Raw genomic sequence first — 19512 nt, 5'->3', positions numbered from 1 at the left:
CGGGGCGAGCTCCGCAGCACCGGCAGCAATGCAGAGCTCTCCAGCAGAGGAGTTCATGTAATCTCTGAATAGAAAGAGGGACCCGGCATAGACTGACTGGGAACTCTTCGATCTGATCGGTGTGTGGGGCGAGGAGTCTGTGCTTTCGGAGCTGCGCTCCAACGAACGGAATGCAAAGACCTACGAGAAGGTCTCCAAAGCCATGATCCAGACAGAGGATACAGCCGGGATGCAACGCAGCGCCGCGTGAAAATCAAGGACCCCAGACAAGCCTACCAAAAAATCAAAGCGGCCAATGGACGCTACGGAGCCTGCCACCACTGCCCCACCAGTGACCATGGACTCTGATGATGGGACAGTGTCGACGGACAGTTCCTCGACGATGTTCACGGACGGGGAAGATGAGGAAGGGTTTGTGGAGGACGAGGCAGGCGATAGCGCTTACAACGCTGGTTTCCCCGACAGCCAGGATCTATTCATCACCGTCACGGAGATCCCCTACCAACCCTCCCCGGCCAGGAACCCGGATCCTGAATCAGGGGTAGGATCTGTCGGTAAGTGCTTTAACCATGTTAACTTTTATTCTTAATATAACAGGAATCTGAAGTGTGTGAAAAGGAGGTCTCTGTATATATGGTGATAGAACAGAAATCCTCCTGGGAGAACGCCACGAAGCTCTCCTGCCGTTAATCGATAAGCATCAGCAGGAGGTTCCTGGGGAGAGCTGCCTTATTGGGTGCTCCGTGGTAGCACACTTTTCCGCGCGAGGCTTTCACGCGGTATTCAGGGAGCACTGCCTCCCAGAGCACGGCTGCATAGGTCCGTGGTTCGTGCTAGATTTCACGCAGCATGCGCTCTCTATCTCCTTCAGTGCCCGTCCTCACGGTGATCTCGCTCGGAGACTCCTGCATCTAAGTAGGGGAAGAAATGTTACGTTATGCCTGGTCCAAAGTATTTTTAATAAATAAACGGACAGACGGCATAGCACAGACTCAGCACGCAGCTGCGTGACGAGCGTAACGGAAAGCCAAAGAATCAAATGGACGCTCATGGAGGGAGGGGGGAACGAGGACGCAAGGTATCCCACAGTTCCTGCTGTCTCCGCAAAGCATTTGCATTCTTGGCTGATCTCCAAATGCTTCTAGGGTCAAACACAGTGTCCGCGGTGGGTCGGGGCATAGCTCGGCAATTTACGCAGCCCCCCGACCCCCAGAAGTTAAAGGGAAAACAATCCTCTGTTGACTCTTTTACATGTCACCGTATCTGTACTGAATGCTGCAGATAGACGCGATGGTGCAGCACTCAACACCAACATCCTTGCTCCCCCCACGCTATGGATGGCTGATGGTACAATAAGATGGAAATCCATCCTCATCATCAGCCTATTGGCACATGGGGCAGTGCAAAAGGACTGGTAACCATAACGACCGTACCAACTTGCTTGGAACAGGTCGGTCAAGGCCGCCTGTTGCTAATTTTTCATGGTAGATGGTGCAGTATGGCTGGTAACCGTCCTCATCATTGCAACAGGGGGCTGAGCTCCATCAGCCCCCACCCTTCATTGTAAAGAAAAGATTCAATTGCCCCTGGACTAGCAGAGGGATGAGTGGCTCCCTCCTCCACACCCCTTAATGTCATCTCTGGACTATCATTGCAGCTGGAGGCTTCCTTCCACTCATTTCTCACAAACGACTACCTGTGTCTTATTCATGCATTCTATATTACTTCATCACACAAGTGGGGGGACGATGGTATTGGAACCCAGGAAGGCTGGGGGAAGAACGGAATGAACAGCTGGGGTTGTTTCAGGAGCACACCCTGTGAATAGCATTCAGCTCAAAATTTATGCAGGATTGGACAGAGAGCAGCTGTGGTCTCTGGTTGTATGATACAGTGGTTCTCTAGTACACTTGCCCATAATCTAGGCAGGACTGATTCTATTTTTAGATACCCAAAAAGGAGGGATTGACTCGGGGAGTCATTCCCAAATTTTGCTTTTGCGCCCCTGGCTGATCGACCAGGGGCACTTATGACAGCACCAAATGGCGCAGTGCAAAAGGACAGGTAACCATGACCATCTTATTACCGTCTTCTTACCAGTTCATGGTATGGTAGACGGTGCAGTATGCCTGGTAACCATCGCTGCTGTCATGCAAAAGCATAAGCATGCTGCTGTGTAGCGCTGCTGGTCCACCTCTGTCAGCGGCATCCAGTACACATACGGTGACATATACAAAAGGCAAAATAGGGTCCATTGTTGCCACGCTATGGCGTGTGCCAGGGCATTTCATGGAAAACGTGCTCGAAATGATTGTCTGCCATTGCTTTCCCGGAGGAAGGAATGACTGGCGACATGTACCCAGAATCCACCGCGCAAATGATTTGTGCAACAGCAGGCACAGGGGTCTCAACAAAAAATTCACAGAGACAGCCTAGACTCAGTTAATTGTTCGCAAAAAAGTATCATTGCAAGGAATTAACTAACTGTTTCCCATCTCACAGCTTCCACTGTCTCCAGACCTGCCACAGCATCCACCTCGCAGAGGCTGGCGAAGATTAGGCGGCGAAAGAAAAAGACAAGGGACACGATTTTCGATGAATGTGTGGGCTGCTACCTAGCCGAGGCGGACCAGCAGAGGCAGTGGAGGGAGAAAGTCTCTCTGTACCAGCGCTCACACAGCGAATGGGAGGAGAGGTGGCGTGAGGAACACAAGCAGGCGACTCAAGCAATGCTTGTACTACTGAGGGAGCAAACGGACACGCTCCGGCGACTTGTGTATGTTCTGCAGGACCGCTGCAGGACAGAGCCCCCGGCAGTATCTCTGCAACTGCCCTCCCCCGCCACAAAGTCACATTCCCCCCTCACCTCAAATAACCAGGAGGATGCCCGCCCTGGGCCGTGAATACTGTCACTGCACCCCAGCAGAGTGCTCAAGTAACCAAAAGCTCTCCTACCCTACATTTGCATAAGTCCTTCCCTTCCGGACTCAAACAAGTCCCAATCCCAGTCCCATCCCATAACTGTGTACTTAAGTAATAAAAATACTTTGCTGTTAAGTACTGTTTCCGTCATGTTTCTTCACTGAAGACTGTGTTTGAATGGGGTGCGTGGGGAAGTGCGTTGCTAATTGCATAGGACAGGCACCTTTCGCAGGGTACAGACACGGGGGCCGGATCAGCAGCGGGTAACACACACAGTGCAGTCAGCAGGCACCGTGGTCGGTATGGGAGGTGGTTTCCAGGTTCTGTGTGGGCGGTGGGGATGTGACTTTTTAGCGGGGGAGGGGAGGTACAGATCTTATACAGCGGTCCTTGTCGTGGACCGCTGAGTCACGCAGCAGAGGAATCTGTATCCGTCCTCCTCCGCCACAAGGCCACATAGCCCCCCGCACACAGAATCCCAAAAAGGAGGGATGGCAGGCTCCGTTGAAAGAAGCATTCCGGCAATGCGGACCGCTGTAGGAGCAGGAGCCTGTCATTCCTTGAGTTTAGAGGCGGTCTTTACATCAGCGCACACCCTACCCACCGCAGTCTGCGTTCCAGTTTCGACCCTTTAACGAAAAGTCATGAATAAAGAAACCTCTCCTCAGTAACAGTGTGACATGTATTTTATTTTTACACGTGTCTTGGAAGTGGAGGAAACGGGGAGAACGGGGTATTTAACCGAAGAGGAGAGTCAACAGTAACTGGGTAAAGAAACAGGGGCAGGTTCAGCTTCTCTGTAAAGAAACTGAACAGTCACAGGTCACGCTGCTCGCTGGTATTTAAAGAGTTCCTTGTCGCTGTCCCAGGCGCCTGTATAGGGCTTCATGAGCAAGTGCATTAGCGGGCAGGCTGGGTCACCGAGGATCACTATAGGCAAATGCACATCCACAACAGTTATTTCGTGGTACGGGAAGAAACTACCTTCCAGCAGGCGTCTGAGCAGCCCACAGTTCCTGAGAACACACGCATCAGGAACCTTGCCCGGCCATACGACGTTCATGTTGGTAAAACGTCCCTTATGGTCCCCCAGTGCTTGCAGAACCATTGAAAAGTAGCCCAATTTCTCAGCAGCTGAATGTGGAAGAGGTGGACGATAAAGTGCGAGGAGGAGAAAACGGCGAGGATCGCAGCGGGCTCCATGCTTGCAGTGCTGTGGCGTCCACGCTGTCACTGACCAGAAAAGTGCACGAACAGATTGCCCGCAGGCGCTTTCAGGGAGGGAGGGAGTGAGGGCGTGATTGACGGTTCAATGACGACAGTTACCCAAAACCACCCTCGACACATTTTTTCCCCCAGCAGGCATTGGGGGCTCTACCCAGCATTCCAATGGGCAGCGGGGACTGCGGGAACTGTGGGATAGCTTCCCACAGTGCACCGCTTCGAAAGTCGACGCCGGCCCCGTTAATGTGGACTCAGAAGTTCGAATTAGTGTATTTAGTATGGATACACAAATTCGACTTCATAAGGTCGAATCCACAAATTCGAATTAAGTAGATTCGAAATAGTCCTGTAGTGTAGACAAGGCCTCTGATTGGAAGAGCACAAGCGAACTATATACTGATGTTCAAAATACTTAGTAACCACAAGGTGGCAGTATGACATTACACAGTGGTACATCTTAAGCGGCTTTATTCTTTCCTTTCTGTTTATTCAGTCTTCAGATAGGCAGACCTTTTAGGATAACAAGAACATAGTGAGGAAGGAGCATCGAAAGCAAAACAGCTTGCATTAACAGCAGTCAAGGAACGATGTATGGATATCTGCTGCATGTTACAGCATATCTGCTGCATGTTATCTGCTGCCCCGTCCCTGCCCTGCCCCTTCTAAAAGGCCCCACCCCCTGCTCACTCCATCCCCCCTCCCCCAATGCTCGCTCTCCCCCACCTTTGCTCACTTGCTCATTTTCATTGGGTTGGGGCAGGTGGTTGGGGTACAGGAGGCGGTGAGGACTCTGGCTGGGGGTGCGGGCTCTGGGGTGGGGCTGGAGATGGGGGGTTTGGGGTATGGGAGGGGGCTTCAGGCTGGGGAATGGGTTTGGAGTGCAGGGTGTGTGTGAGGGCTGTGGTGTAGGGCCAGGGATGAGGGGGTTGGGGTGCAGGAATGGGTTCCAGGCTGGGGCAGGTGGTTGGGGTGCAGGAGGGGATGAGGGATGCAGGCTCCAGGGGGGATCAGGGGGATCAGGATCCAGGGGGATCAGGGCTGGGGTAGGGGGTTGGAGTGTGGGAGGGGGTTCAGGGTGTGGGCTCTGGGCAGTGCTTACCTCAAGCAGCTCCCGGAAGTGGCCGGCATGTCCCTGTGGCCCCTAGGCAGAGGGGCGGCCAGGGGGCTCTGCTTGGTCCCTGAGTGCCAGCTCCGCAGCTCCCATTAGCCGGGAACCAGAGCCAATGGGAGCAGCAGAGCTGATGTTTGGGGTGGGGGCAGCATGCGGAGCCTCCCTGGCTGCCCCGGCACCTAGGAGCCGCCGGCACATGTCAGTCACTTTTGGGAGCTGCATGAAGCCCTGCTATGCCGCTGACTGGTCAGCGGTGCTGGCCAGAGCCTCCAGGATCCCTTTTTGATTGGGTGTTCCGGTCAAAAACCAGACACCTGGCAACTCTGACATGAAATGCCCCAAATACTGCTGTGACACTGTTGTAAACTATGCTCACTAGTGCTTTGGCAAAATGTAATACCATATTGGTTGTATAGAGGTAGTTAGGGAGACTGATAAAAAAAATTACCATGTGCATTTAAAATAAAGTAAAACAAGATTCCCAATATTTGTTGAAATTCTGGAAAGGACAAAAGTGTTTACATCAGCTCTTAGTCATGCAATCTAGGCAGCACCTAAATACTAGAGCAGTGCCTAGCTACTACAGATGAGTGCTATTAAAAGACAGTCACTGCCTCAAAGAGCTTATAGTAAAAACAGGCAAGGATGTAACAAATAAGGAACGGCTACAAAATACCCAGCACCCTAAACACTCCTTTCTTTGAAGAAAGGGGTTCTAAGAATCTGACCCCCCAACTCTAAAATAGCATTATATTATATTGGGACCCACCTCTTTTATAAGACCCATCATTTGCGTGGGCTAGAGGAATTTTAAAGAGCATGTTTTTGGCCAGTAGTGTACTTGGAATAGAATTTCAGTCCAATGAACTTAATCTCCCAGCAATCACTGGTTCTGTCTGTGGCCTCACTATACTAACATATATTATCTAAAGCCCTTTTTCGTCTCATTGATTACTGAACAAAAATAGATGTTTCAGCCAAGCTGACTTAATGGAAACCCTGATGCTTTGTTTCACCAGCTACACTAAAAGCTACATGCTAGATATTGACTTTGATAACCGCTTTGTTTCTTTTCCAAGAATTGGTTGGCAGATTTCATATTATTTCATGTTTTTCCTTTGCATGATTTACTTGTAGCTTGTAAAATCAAAATGTCAATGCAGATACCACTAAATCCTGTGATCTGAGTCACTGACAGTGTTTGGAAAGTACATTCCTCATATCCCTAAAAGACATTGTCAGTCCTGTCCTGTTAAAGGCCTAATAGTTACAATAGCAGTGGGACAGCTACATGGATCTTCCTGCTCTTGTCCATGGGTTACCACTAAGCTGGTACCCTTGGATAAATTGCTCGCTTTGAAACTGATGCTGGATATATTAACTTGATCAGTTTTTACTAATACCCAAAATAAGCTGTGTAATTTTAGAAGGGCTAAATTCCCTAATGACGTGTGTCATGGAACCTAGCCAGCATGTCCTTCCAGACACTCACTAGGACTGCTATGCAGGGAATCTAAGCCTTTGTGTCCCTGACTTTGAATGGTTTAAATTTACAGGGTCTGGACAGAGTCTAGCCACTGCCCCAATCATGGGGTATTTAGGCACACTCCGCAACCCTTCTTGCTGGCCAGCTGCCTAGTCCTGGGGTGAAGGCTGACCCTTCAGACTCCCTTGTGTTTAACCACACCATCTCCCAGAACTTCACCCAAAAGATGGGAGGGCTTCAGGTTACAATTTAACTCTCTCAGGAGCATGCAGCTATTGTGAAGCAGTTAACACATACACATTGCCCAGAGTTTAACACATTAATACTCTTACTTAATCATATAAATCACAAGAGAGAACAGATCATACAAAACAATAAACATTATATACACGTCCCTGCCTCAGTTTCCCCACAACTCCAGAGTATTCTTTTGGACTGGGGTCAGAGTCCCTTGGATTGTCCAGCATTTGTCTACTTCAGTGCATGGTTTGTGGGCTGCAAAATGGAGCCTGCTTCCCTCTGGGTCCTTTTCTTTTGATCAGGCGGTCCTCTTCCTTCTTCTTGGGCCCTTGTTTTTGTGTGCTCTCTTAAACTCCCCTTGGTCACCTTTCTGCCTTTGTTCTCCTCCTGGTAAATCTTCCCTTGCGAGGAGTCGGCTAAACTGGATTTCCAAGGATGCAGCTGCTTTTTCATATAGCTTTTGTGAGATCTAAGTACCATTGTTAACATAAAGTATTCCCCATTGTCCATATATTTGTGAATAGATTTCCAATGGTTCGACCCTCTCTCTCTCTGTGTATTGGGACTTCAGCCCAACATGGAAGCAAACAGGCAACAGAAAAGGCAAAAACCTGCACATTCAAAATGGAATTTGTAACCTGACCCAGATACATATAGTTCATAATCTCACACAGAGTCCATAAATTGTACAGACAGCTTCCCAAACTGTCACAATATGACCCTGCTTTTCCACTTGAGACTTTTCCACTGGGGTTATCTGTGAATGATCAATTGAATTGAAGCTGGTGCTATATTGAGCATGCAATTCCAGAATGATTGCAGGTGTGTGGTTTAGCAAAAGATTGCTTTAAAACTCATTAACTTGATCAAATGCTCATATTGAATGCCACACAACATAATACCTTGAGATAATTTACTATTAGCATTTTGGATCATAAGGCATCTTTTGGGAATGGTGATATGATTTCACCACTGTCTGTGAATGGTCATGGAAATGTCATGGGTCAATCCTTAAATATACAGCTACTGAACACATCTCAGAATAAGAAAAAGAAGCAGATAGACTATTGATATTACTACAACACGAGGCATTGGACTCATAAATTAGGAGCTACTCTTTTATATAAGTATCAGAGGGGTAGCCGTGTTAGTCTGGTTCTGTAGAAGCAGCAAAGAATCCTGTGGCACCTTATAGACTAACAGAAGTTTTGCAGCATGAGCTTTCGTGGGTGAATACCCACTTCTTCGGATGCACTGCTTGCATCCGAAGAAGTGGGTATTCACCCACGAAAGCTCATGCTGCAAAACTTCTGTTAGTCTATAAGGTGCCACAGGATTCTTTGCTGCTTCTTTTATATAAATGAATGAAAACTTAAGTCCTAAATTATTGTACCCTTACAAATAAATATACAGTTCATTCAGCCATGGAAACTCTGAGGTTCAGCTTTGCGAAACAGCTAGTTTGGTCTAACTAGGCACATCTGGAGGAGTACTTGCACTGCATTCCGTATCTTGGCTATCAGAGTCATAAAATGACTGAAGGCTATTCTTGTAAACTCTTCCCTGAAACTTTTCAATATTCATTGACTCCTCTCTTCTGTCTGGAAGAGTTTTTGCATGTGGTAAAGTTCCCTTGAAGTTTTTTCATTATCTTTATTATAATCACATCCCAGTGGTAGCATAATTAGTTAAAGCTTGTATGCTTGAAATAAGGTCAAGTTTGTGTCACCCTCACATTATATTTGGAGTGACTGAATCATCGGTAAACATTATAGCTATTCCCTTGCTGCCCTAGCAGGGACATGGAAGACTCATCCGTGTACTCAAAGAAAGAAATCTGAGGTCAAACAGTTTTTACAGGTGGAGAAACTGCACCCTTGAGATTAACCCAGTCAAATTTGGTTTAACAAATCTCTCTTAATTTACTGTGGCCAGCTAGTTTTTCATTTCTGCATCTGTTTGTGGGTTGCACAAGACTTGGGGGTGCTCCTTTTTTTCAAGCCTTTTTATACTAGAGACACAGATGAAGAGAAGAAAGAGATACAAAAACACCTATCCAAACTTATTAGTGGAGGTAGGATTAAAAGCATATCTGTGTTCCTAGGAACAGGGTATATAGTTAGAAATATTTTATTTTCCTAAGAAGTCTGCTTGAAAGGGGAATTAGCATTTTATTTGAAAATTGCTTATTACTTTGTGGTTAGGAACCCCGAATACATAGGGGAAGTTGCACTTGGTGGTTTGAATGTTTCATTTTATGAAACCAGAAAAAAATATATTTTCCCCACCCACCTTCTTTTGAATGTCATATAAAGAATGTATCAGTTAAAGCCAAGGGTCCAGTCCTATGAAGTGGAGAATGACCTCAACTCCCATTGATTTCGCAAGAGGATGAAACCCACAGCATATTAAGTTGCTATGATTAACTATGAATGCTTCCTTTTTACCCTGACGTTAAGAAAAGCTGCCCAAGGGTGGCTAATTTGCTGAATAATATTAATCCTGGGATCTTTATTCCTTCACTCCCTGTGTCTTTCTGTACTTTTGCCCACCGTACAGATGGTAACATGAAGGATACATCAAGCTCTTTCTAATTTCCTTAAAAAATATCTCCCTGCCCTGCCTTTATATTGCTGTTTGCTTAAGGCACAGAGCACTTGTATGTAAGAATTAAATGATTCAAACATTATAAAATACAGCAATGAAAACCTGCCACACTCATTCATCCACTGCTAGCCAGAGCCTTGCCTTCCCAAATGGAAGATGACCTTTGGTCCCTGCAACCACTGCCACATTCTGATACAGTGATGACAGCTGTTCCACATACCTTAGGTGACCAGATGTCTCAATGTTATAGGGACAGTCCTGATATTTGGGGCTTTTTCTTATATAGGCACCTATTACATCCCTACCCTGGTCCCAATTTTTCACACTATCTGGTCACCCTACACATACCCCACCACACAACATTTCCTAGAATGTAAAGTGTATGTCTTGTATGCCCAGCAAACACCTCGCACTCATATAGGTAATCATTTTAAAAAATAACTAATCACTAAAGGTGAAATTCATTCCTGTGCAGAGGACCAGCCCACGGCCTATACACCGCTCAAATCCCACTTAACCCCTCAAAACAGAGCTCAAGTGGTGCATAGTCCCTATCCTGGTCCTATGCATAGGGGGTCAACTTCATCCTAAATGACACTGGATGTAAGGGAGACAAGGTGTGTGAGGTAATATTTTTTATTAGACCAACTTCTGTTGGTGAGCGAGACAAGGGTTTGAGCCACACAGAGCTCTCCCTCAGGTCTGGAAAAGGTACTGTGAGAGTCACAGCTAAATAAAGATTGAACAGATAGTTTAACATAAGTAGTTAGCACATATTCGAAGGGATGAAAGTAGCATTAACGCTGTTTCAGAAATTCATGTCACACTGAGTTATGGAGGTATTGTGGGGTAGCAGGTCAGATATTAACTTGAATGCTAAAAAAGAAACAAAAGTAGGACGTATGTCAATTATATTATCCCAGAAATAGCTAATGTGAGAAAAAAGTATGCCCTCAAACTGGTTATCTTTAAACTGCATAGCAACTGTTAATGACAGATGAAAAAGTCTGACCTCAACTCAGGGGTGGCTCTAGGCACCAGCACGCCAAGCGCGTACTTGGGGCAGCAAGCCACTGAGGGCGCTCTGCCAGTCACTGCGAAAGCGGCAGGCAGGTTGCCTTCGGCGGCTTGCCCCGCGGCTTCAGTGGACCTGCCGCAGGCAAGCCGCCGAAGGCAGCCTGCCTGCCGTGCTTGGGGCGGAAAATGCCTAGAGCCGCCCCTGCCTCAACTGTAACTAATGGCTGCTGTTCACACTATAACTTAAGGTGGAAAAAGTCTGGAAGAGTCATGAGTATGCATAAAGTGGGAGGATGGTGACTGAGTTACAGAGCATAGCACAGTGAAGTTGCATAATAGGATAAAAACATTTCCAGATCCAGGATTTGACTGGGCTGTGGATCAAATACCCATGTCAGAACCAAGTTCCTCTGCTGGTGAGTCTCCCATTTGAAGATCTGAAACAATTGATCTTCAGCTCTGGTATGTGCATTCCAGCAACTTCAGAGCTTTGATTCCTGAAGATGTCTACAGCTTTCACAGTAAGCTCTTGCTATATTAAGACATACCAATATCATTTGAAAGAGAGCAGCTGAGTACCTTGAGCCTTTAGTGTTTAATCAATCCCTGCCAATGAGGAAACAGGTAGTTGAATTGGGAAAGGGAGAAGAACATTTAATATGACCAAAACGGATGGTAATGCCAAAAGATTGAGAAAGGAAAGCCTATGGAAGGAAGGTCTTCTGAAAATATCCAACGCTACATTGTTCTTTGATCATGTGAAGCTTGGCCAACACTTTTTAAATTTATTAAAAAACTGCCTGTTCCAGCACACACACATCCTGATAACAAAAGTGCAGGGAGGGATGGGGTATCTTACCTATCTTGGATATGGAACTGTGAGGAAAGAGATGAGGTCAGAAAGCCTTACTGTGTGCTAGGATTCTGTTCTGGGAGGCAAGGATTAATGAGCATGGCCTAGAGGCAGATGGAAACCATTAGCCTGCCAGAAAACCGCCATGACCTATAAAAGGAGGCTACTGAGGATGGCTGGAGAGTTGTGGAAGTATGGTGAGGGATTCTGGTGGCTGATAAAGGAGAATCTTTCTAACACAATTTGTGAGTAAGTTTACATCCTGATGAAAGGAAGTGTGGGTCTTCTGTTTCTCTGCTGTGGAAACGGGGGCATGGGAGATGGGTTGAACTGTGAGAAAAGGGTCTGGTGGGCTTTTGTTTGTCTCCAGGGTCCTGAAGGGAGAAGGAATGAAAGACTCCACTTGGTTTCATCCTGAGACAGAGTTTAGGGAGTCTTGATTCTCTTGACAATAAAGAGACCCATCTTTAGGACTGGGTTTAGGGTAAACCTTAAAAGCTATGGCAGGGGAGGGAGAATTGCAGTGGACATGACTATAGTCACAATATTTTGTTCAAAGCCCTAATGAGATGCCTAAATCTCCTAATAATGAGAAGTCAGTCTATTTTCTAGTTCATTAAGCACCTCCTTATAAAATGTGTAAGTAAACTGGTGTTTCAGTATTTGGCTGTCTCTCCAGAAACATATGAGTGGAATAGCTCTACTGTCTATATGTGAACTCATCTATTTACTTTTTTCAGTTGTAGTTCTTTAACTGGATGAGGCCTGGTTGCTATAGGACATCTTGTGCCATTGAAAACTAAAGTTTTCACTTGAGGATAACTATTGATAATCTCTCAGTGAAATTTGTTCAATTACTTACCATTGCATCAATTCACTTAATCATACACAAGATTCCTGAATAACTTGTGGATATTAAAACAGTAATGGAATCCATGACTCCCATGACAGTTTGTGCCAAAAGAATCTAGTTTTAACTCTGGCTCATTGACAGAATGTGCTAAATGATTGTCTAAAGCAGAAGCTTCCAACTTACTGCAGCCTTTAGGCTTCTGACATTGTTGCATCTTCAGAAATGGTAGTACACAATATTTTGGACAGTTGTTACTAGAGATACAGAAACACCTTCTGTACTTGTGATAATCTCATATTGGTCACCGGAACAAAGTTGTCTTTGTAGTAGATGTCACCCAATACTTTAAATGTATAATTTTGGTGTTAGCCATCCATAAATATGTAGATGCTCTGGATCATGAGTCCAGTACTTGCTTGGTGTGAGAATTTTTAAAATCCTCCCCCAAAGAAATGAAACTTCGAGGCACTGAATCCAAAATATGGTCTTAATGCATTTGATAGTGAATGGTGGGAGGAGGAGGGGGAAGCATCTGAGTCTTTTTCTGTAGAAAAGCAACTGCCATGCCACCAAAAACGTAATCATCCTTTTTAGAACACAGAAGCAGTGCTCATATATGGCACCTGTATTTTCATGAGTGCTTAACAATTCTGAAGAAACATATCTACTGGGTCAATCCATGAATTACACGTCCCTTGGTCTCGATATAGTTGAGCAGTAAGAAATGGCAGGATGCTTCTGGTTCTGATAGTGCTGCTTCATGGTAAACCAAAGATTGAGTTCCCTAGACAGCTGGGAAGAGACATGCACTAAATAAAATTCTGACTATAAAAGACTATGGAAACAATATAAAAGAGAAACAAGAATGTGATTCTTTTCTGTGTGTTCTTCTGGTGGTTTTCCTGATTCAGACAGTCACAGCTAGCCCTTTCTATTCTAAGATACTCACAGCCCTCATCAGTGAATTTAGAAAAGGACTGTTTGCCTCAGACTTGTTACCTGACAAGCATATTATTAATACTAATCCTCTGCAGAAAAACAGAAAATGCTTGAAGCTAACATAAGACATGCCAGCTCTCATTTCCCAGCTGATTCAAATTAGGTTACAACTCCTATATCAGCAAACTTCACCCACATAAAGTCATGATCAAAGCCCTGGTCTACACGGGGGACAGGATTGATCTAAGTTATGCATCTTCAGCTACGTGAATAATAGCTGAAGTCGATGTACTTAGATCGACTTACTGTGGGGTCTTCACCGCGGTGAGTTGACTTCTGCCACACCCCTGTCAATTCTGCCTGCACCTCTCGTGGTGCTGGAGTACAGGAGTTGATGGGAGAGCACTCGGGGGTCAATTTATCATGTCTAGACTAGACACGATAAATCGCTCCCCGCTGGAACAGAACACCTCAAACATCACAACATTTTAATTTAAATTGTGATAGTGCCTAAAAGTCTCAATCCTAGATCAGGGCCCTGTTATGCTAGGTGCCATAAAACTGCATCACAAAACAATGGTCCTTTCCCTGAAATCTGAGGTCTGGTCTTGACCTAAAATGTAGGTCAAGTAAGCTACATTGCTCAGGGCGGTGAAAAATTTCACACACTGTGTGACATGGTTAGGTTGACTTAACCCACACTGAAGATACAGCTAGGTCAACAAAAATATTCTTCCATCAACTCAGCTACTCAGAGAAGTGGATTACCTACACTGATGGAAAAACTCTTTCCTTCGATGCAGGAAGTGTCTACACTACAGCAGCATAGCTGCAATGCCATAGCTGAGCCCCTGTAGCCACTGTACTGAAGACATTCTCTAAGTATGAGACAACAGCGATCATCTCTTCCTCCATGTAGCAATGGTGTCAAGAGTTAGCCCAGTTTCTTTGCATGTAAAGGGCTCCAAGAACCATGTTCTAAAGACAGTTGCAATTTTTTAAATGCTGCCACTTCTCTGAAGTCTTTCATATACAGTTCAGCCCAAGTCTCTCCAGTTTTCTGATGAGACTGGGAAATAATGCATAGTAACACAGGGAGAGTGAAAGCAATAGATAGTTCCTGATTTAAGCTTTTAAATTAGACATTTGAATTTTATTTTAATTTTATCTTCATGCTGTGAAAATGCACTAAATCATGACAGTAACTCTGCAGGACTGAGGAGGATGGTATTTTTGATGGTCTTAATAGATTACTACTGCACTAATCAGTCTTCTGAATTTACATATCTTTGAGAACTTCTGTTGAAACTCCCAAACTTGGCTGGAGAAAACGGGGAAGAATTGTGACTCTTTTCACAAATATTTCCTAAGTTTTCACCACCTTCAATTATTTTCACTTAAATGCCAACAGAGAGATCAATGCTGTAGAAGATACATAGTTGGGGGTTGAAAGCATTATATTGTAGTGGATTAGCACTTGTAGCCATGATGTGAAAAGTGGATTTTTTTCAGGAGATTGAATGAAGAGAGAGTTAGTACCTGCTGCACTAAGGTAAGGAGGTCCATCCAGGAATAAAGGTTGGCAAGGATGGTGGTATGAAGATTAGTGGAAGAGAAGGAAACTAAAAGTGATTAGGCTGCCTTTATCAAGGATGTTCATAGGTTTTCAAGGCCAAAAAGGACTGTTATGATCATCTAGTCTGATCTCCTGCAAAAGTCATGCCATATAATTTCACCCAGTAATTCTTGAATCAAGACCATAACTTCTGATTTGAGCTGGCACATATTGTTATGGAAAGACATCTAGTCTTAATTTAAAGATTTTTTAATTGATAATCTACCACATCCATTGGTAAATTGTTCTAGTTGTCAGATAGCTTCATTGTGCCCTTTACTATCTGAAGTCTTCTCCCTATGCAGGTACTTAGACCATGACCAAGTCACCTCTTGATCTCCTCTTTTCAGAAGATCACCCCATATAGTTTATCAATCTCACTACAAGGCAGTTCCCCCCCACCAGAGATCAGATCATTCTCATAGCTCTTTTCGGAACCCTTTTGAACTATATAGTGCAGTAAGGGATGAATTTGGTGCAGACTCTTATTTCATGATTTGGGTGGGTGAAAAATGTGTGAATCTTTACAATGCTAGGAATTCTAACTTAATTGATGGCAACTGAGCGCTGCCCCTATTCATTCATTCTGTAGCTCCAGCCTTGTCCAGTATTTGAGTTACCCAGCTTGCTGCCAAAGATGAGCTTGAAATAATGTTTGAGATTTAAAGTCTGATGAAAATATCTCTTATAATAACATGACTTTATTTATGTCCTCAGACAGCCAGTGCACAAACAGTAGGTTTTATTGTAATGGAACAACTTCCTTCTTTTAAAAAAAGAGCTGTATCTTGGGAAATGTTGTTCTCAACCATGAGAGTAGTCAGTTGAAACATAATCATGTAGCCTCTCTGATTTTGTGATTTTCCCCCTGCCCAGGCACAGTATTGCCAACACAAAGCACTCAAATTGAGTCAGATGCCCTCAAATCATGAGATTAAAAAATCTTTGTCTGTCAATTGTTTGTCCTCACCTTTGAGGGACGCTATCCACCCCCAATTTGTGTATGTGATTCAGGTTCAAAATTCAACCTTAAATACATGCACAGAAATGCTGGCTTTCCTGTTTGCTATTTGGAGAGGACTCCACTTACTCTCTACTATCCCTGGCATGCAGGAGAGGTGCTGCTCTAGCCTTTTTTTTATAGATTAAGTAGGATGGGCAGCTGCCCCAAATTACACTCTCCCTATATCCTCCCTTTCCTTCATATTTCCCTCATTTCCCCTCAGAATCTCCTAACCATCACATTCTCCCTTGCTGCCATTCTACATTCACCTGCAGCCTCTTCAATCCCCCAGCTGCTCCCCCACCTGACTTGTCCTATTGTCCATTCTTGTTTCCTAACAGTCTCCCTCTGCTCCACTTCTGCCCCTGTAATCTCATTTCTGGTGCCTCCACAGTCTCTTGTCCCCTGCCTGGCCCTCACAAGGTGGCCACCATCTTCACTGAGGGGGCAACCTGGCATGTTTGCTGGGGGCAGCCTCACTATCATCTATAACAGGGGTAGGCAACCTATGGCACGTGCGCCGAAGGTGGCACGCAAGCTGATTTTCAGTGGCACTCACACTGCCCAGGTCCTGGCCACTGGTCTGGTCCGGGGGGGGGCTCTGCATTTTAATTTAAGAAGTTTCATTTAAAATGAAACATTTTAAAAACCTTATTTACTTTGCGTACAACAATAGTTTAGTTATATATTATAGACTTGTAGAAAGAGACATTTTAACATTTTTAGAAGGTATTACTGGCACGCAAAACCTTAAATTACAGTGAATAAATGAAGACTCGGCACAGCACTTCTGAAAGGTTGCTGACCCCTGATCTATAAGGATGTAAATGCCACCCCCTGGTGGAGTCTCTGAGGCGCCAGCCCCTGTCTCACGTAGTCCATGATAGCATGTCAACTGCACCATGGCTGAGTCCAGGTGCTTTAGCTGCTAACGGTATATGGGCCCTGATGCCTTGTGGGTCCCAGTATGCATTATCCCCATTGCCTTCAAAACCAAGCTCCTCTCAGATCCCCACACACGTGGCCTCTATGAACCATCCCTCCCACCAGTCACAGAATCCTCCGGTGCTGATCCCAGCCCCTCCTGAGAAGGGGGGAAAGAGAAGCAGGAAATCATCACTAACAGATTAACTGCACTACCCTTTGCTGAGCTATCAGTGCTCAGCTGATTCATCACACAAGTTAGAGGGACATGGCAATCATCTTACTGAGGGCTATACTATGTGAGACTAAGGGGCAGATCTCTTGTTCATGAGAACTTTTTAAATAAACCAACCCAAATATAGGCTTATCTTTCATGCGGCACTGCTGTGTGTCCCTGGTGTAGCCTCTGTCCAACATGCCCTGTGAGATTTTGGCAAATAAATTTGCATTTCTTCTTTTGGATCGGAGTTCTGCCTGCACAGATTCTTCTCCCCATACAGCAATCAGATCCAGTGTCCATGCTGGAGCTCATTTGCAATTCTGGGATTGCATGGGCACCTGTGCTGCTGAGCTTGCCATGCTGACCAAACAGGAAATGAAATTCAAAAGTTCCCGGGGCTTTTCCTGTGTACCTGGCTAGTGCATCAGAGTTGAAAGTGCTGTCCAGTGCAGTCACAATGGAGCACTCTGGGATAGCTCCTGGAGGCCAATACTGTCGATTTGCATCTGGACTATCCCAAATTCAATCCAGCAAGGTCAATTTTAGCGCTACTCCCCTCTCCGCGGAGGAGTACAGAAGTCGATTTTAAGAGCCCTTTAGGTCGACGGAATGGGGTTGGTTGTGTGGATGTGGTCATTTTTAGATCGACCTAACGCAGATAAATTTGACCTAACCCCGCTGTGTAGACCAGGGCTAAGAGGGGAAGTGTAGAATAACTACTGTTCCTGGCTCTGCTGTGACCTGCTGTCTGACCTTGAGCAAGTCACCTCAGCTCTCTTCAATTTCCTCATATATAAAATGAGCCTAATGGTACTTAGTTTTCTTTGTGAATTGTTCAGCGATCTAAGCATGAAAAGTGCTATATTAAAAACTAAATATTGTTACATACACTCACATATATTACAAGGTACTTTGCTATGGCATCGCTAAAAACTTGAAATATATGATTTCAGCAAAATGAAAATAGTTCTATTAAAAATTTTATTAACATATTACCTATAGAATACATTACCTATTATTTCAATCATTAATACTTCAGGAAGTTTTTCCTTCCCTTATTATATAGTTTTGGTAACTTTTCCCCACAGTTGGAAAAGCCCATAACTATAGAGTTTATTTTTCTTTGAACCACCCCCAGAGCATTACGAAAGCACACACTGAATATTCAGGCTAGGCTCCGGATGCAAAAGCACATCTGAAGCAGAGGAGGTCATGGCAGAATAGTATATCATAACAAAACAGGCAAAGCAAGTAGACATCATGTCAAGTTAGCTGAATTCTCTAGCCATCTCTTTAGCTTCATGATTGCAGGTTAGAAGGTGTCATGGCAACTGTTCCAAAATTTCAGTGTTGCCGTCACAAAAATCCTTCTGAAGTCATGTCTCATCTAACACTTCAGAATGTTTCCATTATGGTAAAGGTGTGATTTATACTGTTAGGGTCTTATCCAAACCCTATTGAAGTTGTGGAAAGACTTCTGTGCTCTTTGGGCTTTGGATGAGGGCATTGCTAGGAAATACGTTGCACTATTTCTTTCTGTTTATGAAATACATCTGTTCAAATTACATAGAACAAACAAAAACAAAAGCCAGTTCCAGTAGTTTAAGATTCTTACGTCCCACTTTCTTTTTTCTCTACTGGTGACACATAGGCTGGTAAATGCTTCAGATATAGGTTATTACCTATTTTTTCCCCTGTGTGGATACCATAACCCTGACACTGAAAATGAAAGGTGGACTGAGGTACTGGCAACTTCTTCCAAAGGGAATGACTGTTTACCAGAAAATGTGTAGCAAAATGGAGTATTTACTATTCAGCATATACTAGTCTCCTCTTTTAAAAGGAGCAGAAACACTACCATATGACTTAGGTGAGAAAGCACACACCACAAATAGAAACTAATCAGAAATATTTGAAACAATTCACATCCTGAAGCTTGTTCATCTAGGCTGTTTGAAAAATACTTGCAAATAAAAATTGCAAGCAATTAGCAGATATTTCACAAACAGGAAAAAAACAAAAATCATTGAGACATCTTATTTGCCATTAATAATATAACCAGCTGTATGCCTCTATTGTGAAACACTATTTGTATGTATTTTGGGGGTGTCTGCCTCTCTTAGCGCCTGACTTCCTTATAACCTTCTGTTATACCTCCATCCTCCTCTCTGAAAGTACAGGCATTTCCTTCTGGGCAGTCATGAGCTAGGCAGGGGCTTACTACTTCTATGAGTAATGTACTTCTGTAAACGTGTTCTTGTGTTGCGTAACTATCTGTTGTGCATTTATGCCCTCTTGACACAACAACCATTTCTACCCCGCAAAAAACAAAAAAAACAAAATTGCAAAACTCTTGGGATTTGTGAATACTTTCATTTCCTCTCCAGCCTAGTTCTCTGATCTTGTCTCTTGCTGAGTTCCCTTAACTCTCTGCTTTGCCAGTAATGCTAGTCTTAATGCTTCCTTCACCTCCTCTCATTTCTATCTCCATGTTTTTT

At 44.5% G+C, this 19512-nt stretch overlaps 1 long non-coding RNA gene across 2 annotated transcripts in view; it reads left to right on the top strand.

Annotated features, from left to right (window-relative positions):
• LOC123361953 overlaps positions 1-19512 on the top strand; it is a 99564-nt gene that overhangs the window by 13065 nt on the left and 66987 nt on the right. The window contains exon 1 of one of the 2 annotated variants that reach the window (XR_006576290.1): positions 11551-11705. The exons of the other annotated variant lie outside the window; for it this stretch is intronic. This is a non-coding gene — a long non-coding RNA (uncharacterized LOC123361953). Of the gene's footprint in view, positions 1-11550; positions 11706-19512 lie in introns of those variants that run through there. 2 annotated transcript variants of the gene reach the window in all.

The sequence above is a fragment of the Mauremys mutica genome, chromosome 1 (genome assembly GCF_020497125.1).
Source record: "Mauremys mutica isolate MM-2020 ecotype Southern chromosome 1, ASM2049712v1, whole genome shotgun sequence".
NCBI lineage: Eukaryota > Metazoa > Chordata > Testudines > Geoemydidae > Mauremys > Mauremys mutica.
This window is presented reverse-complemented; position numbering and strand designations above follow the sequence as displayed.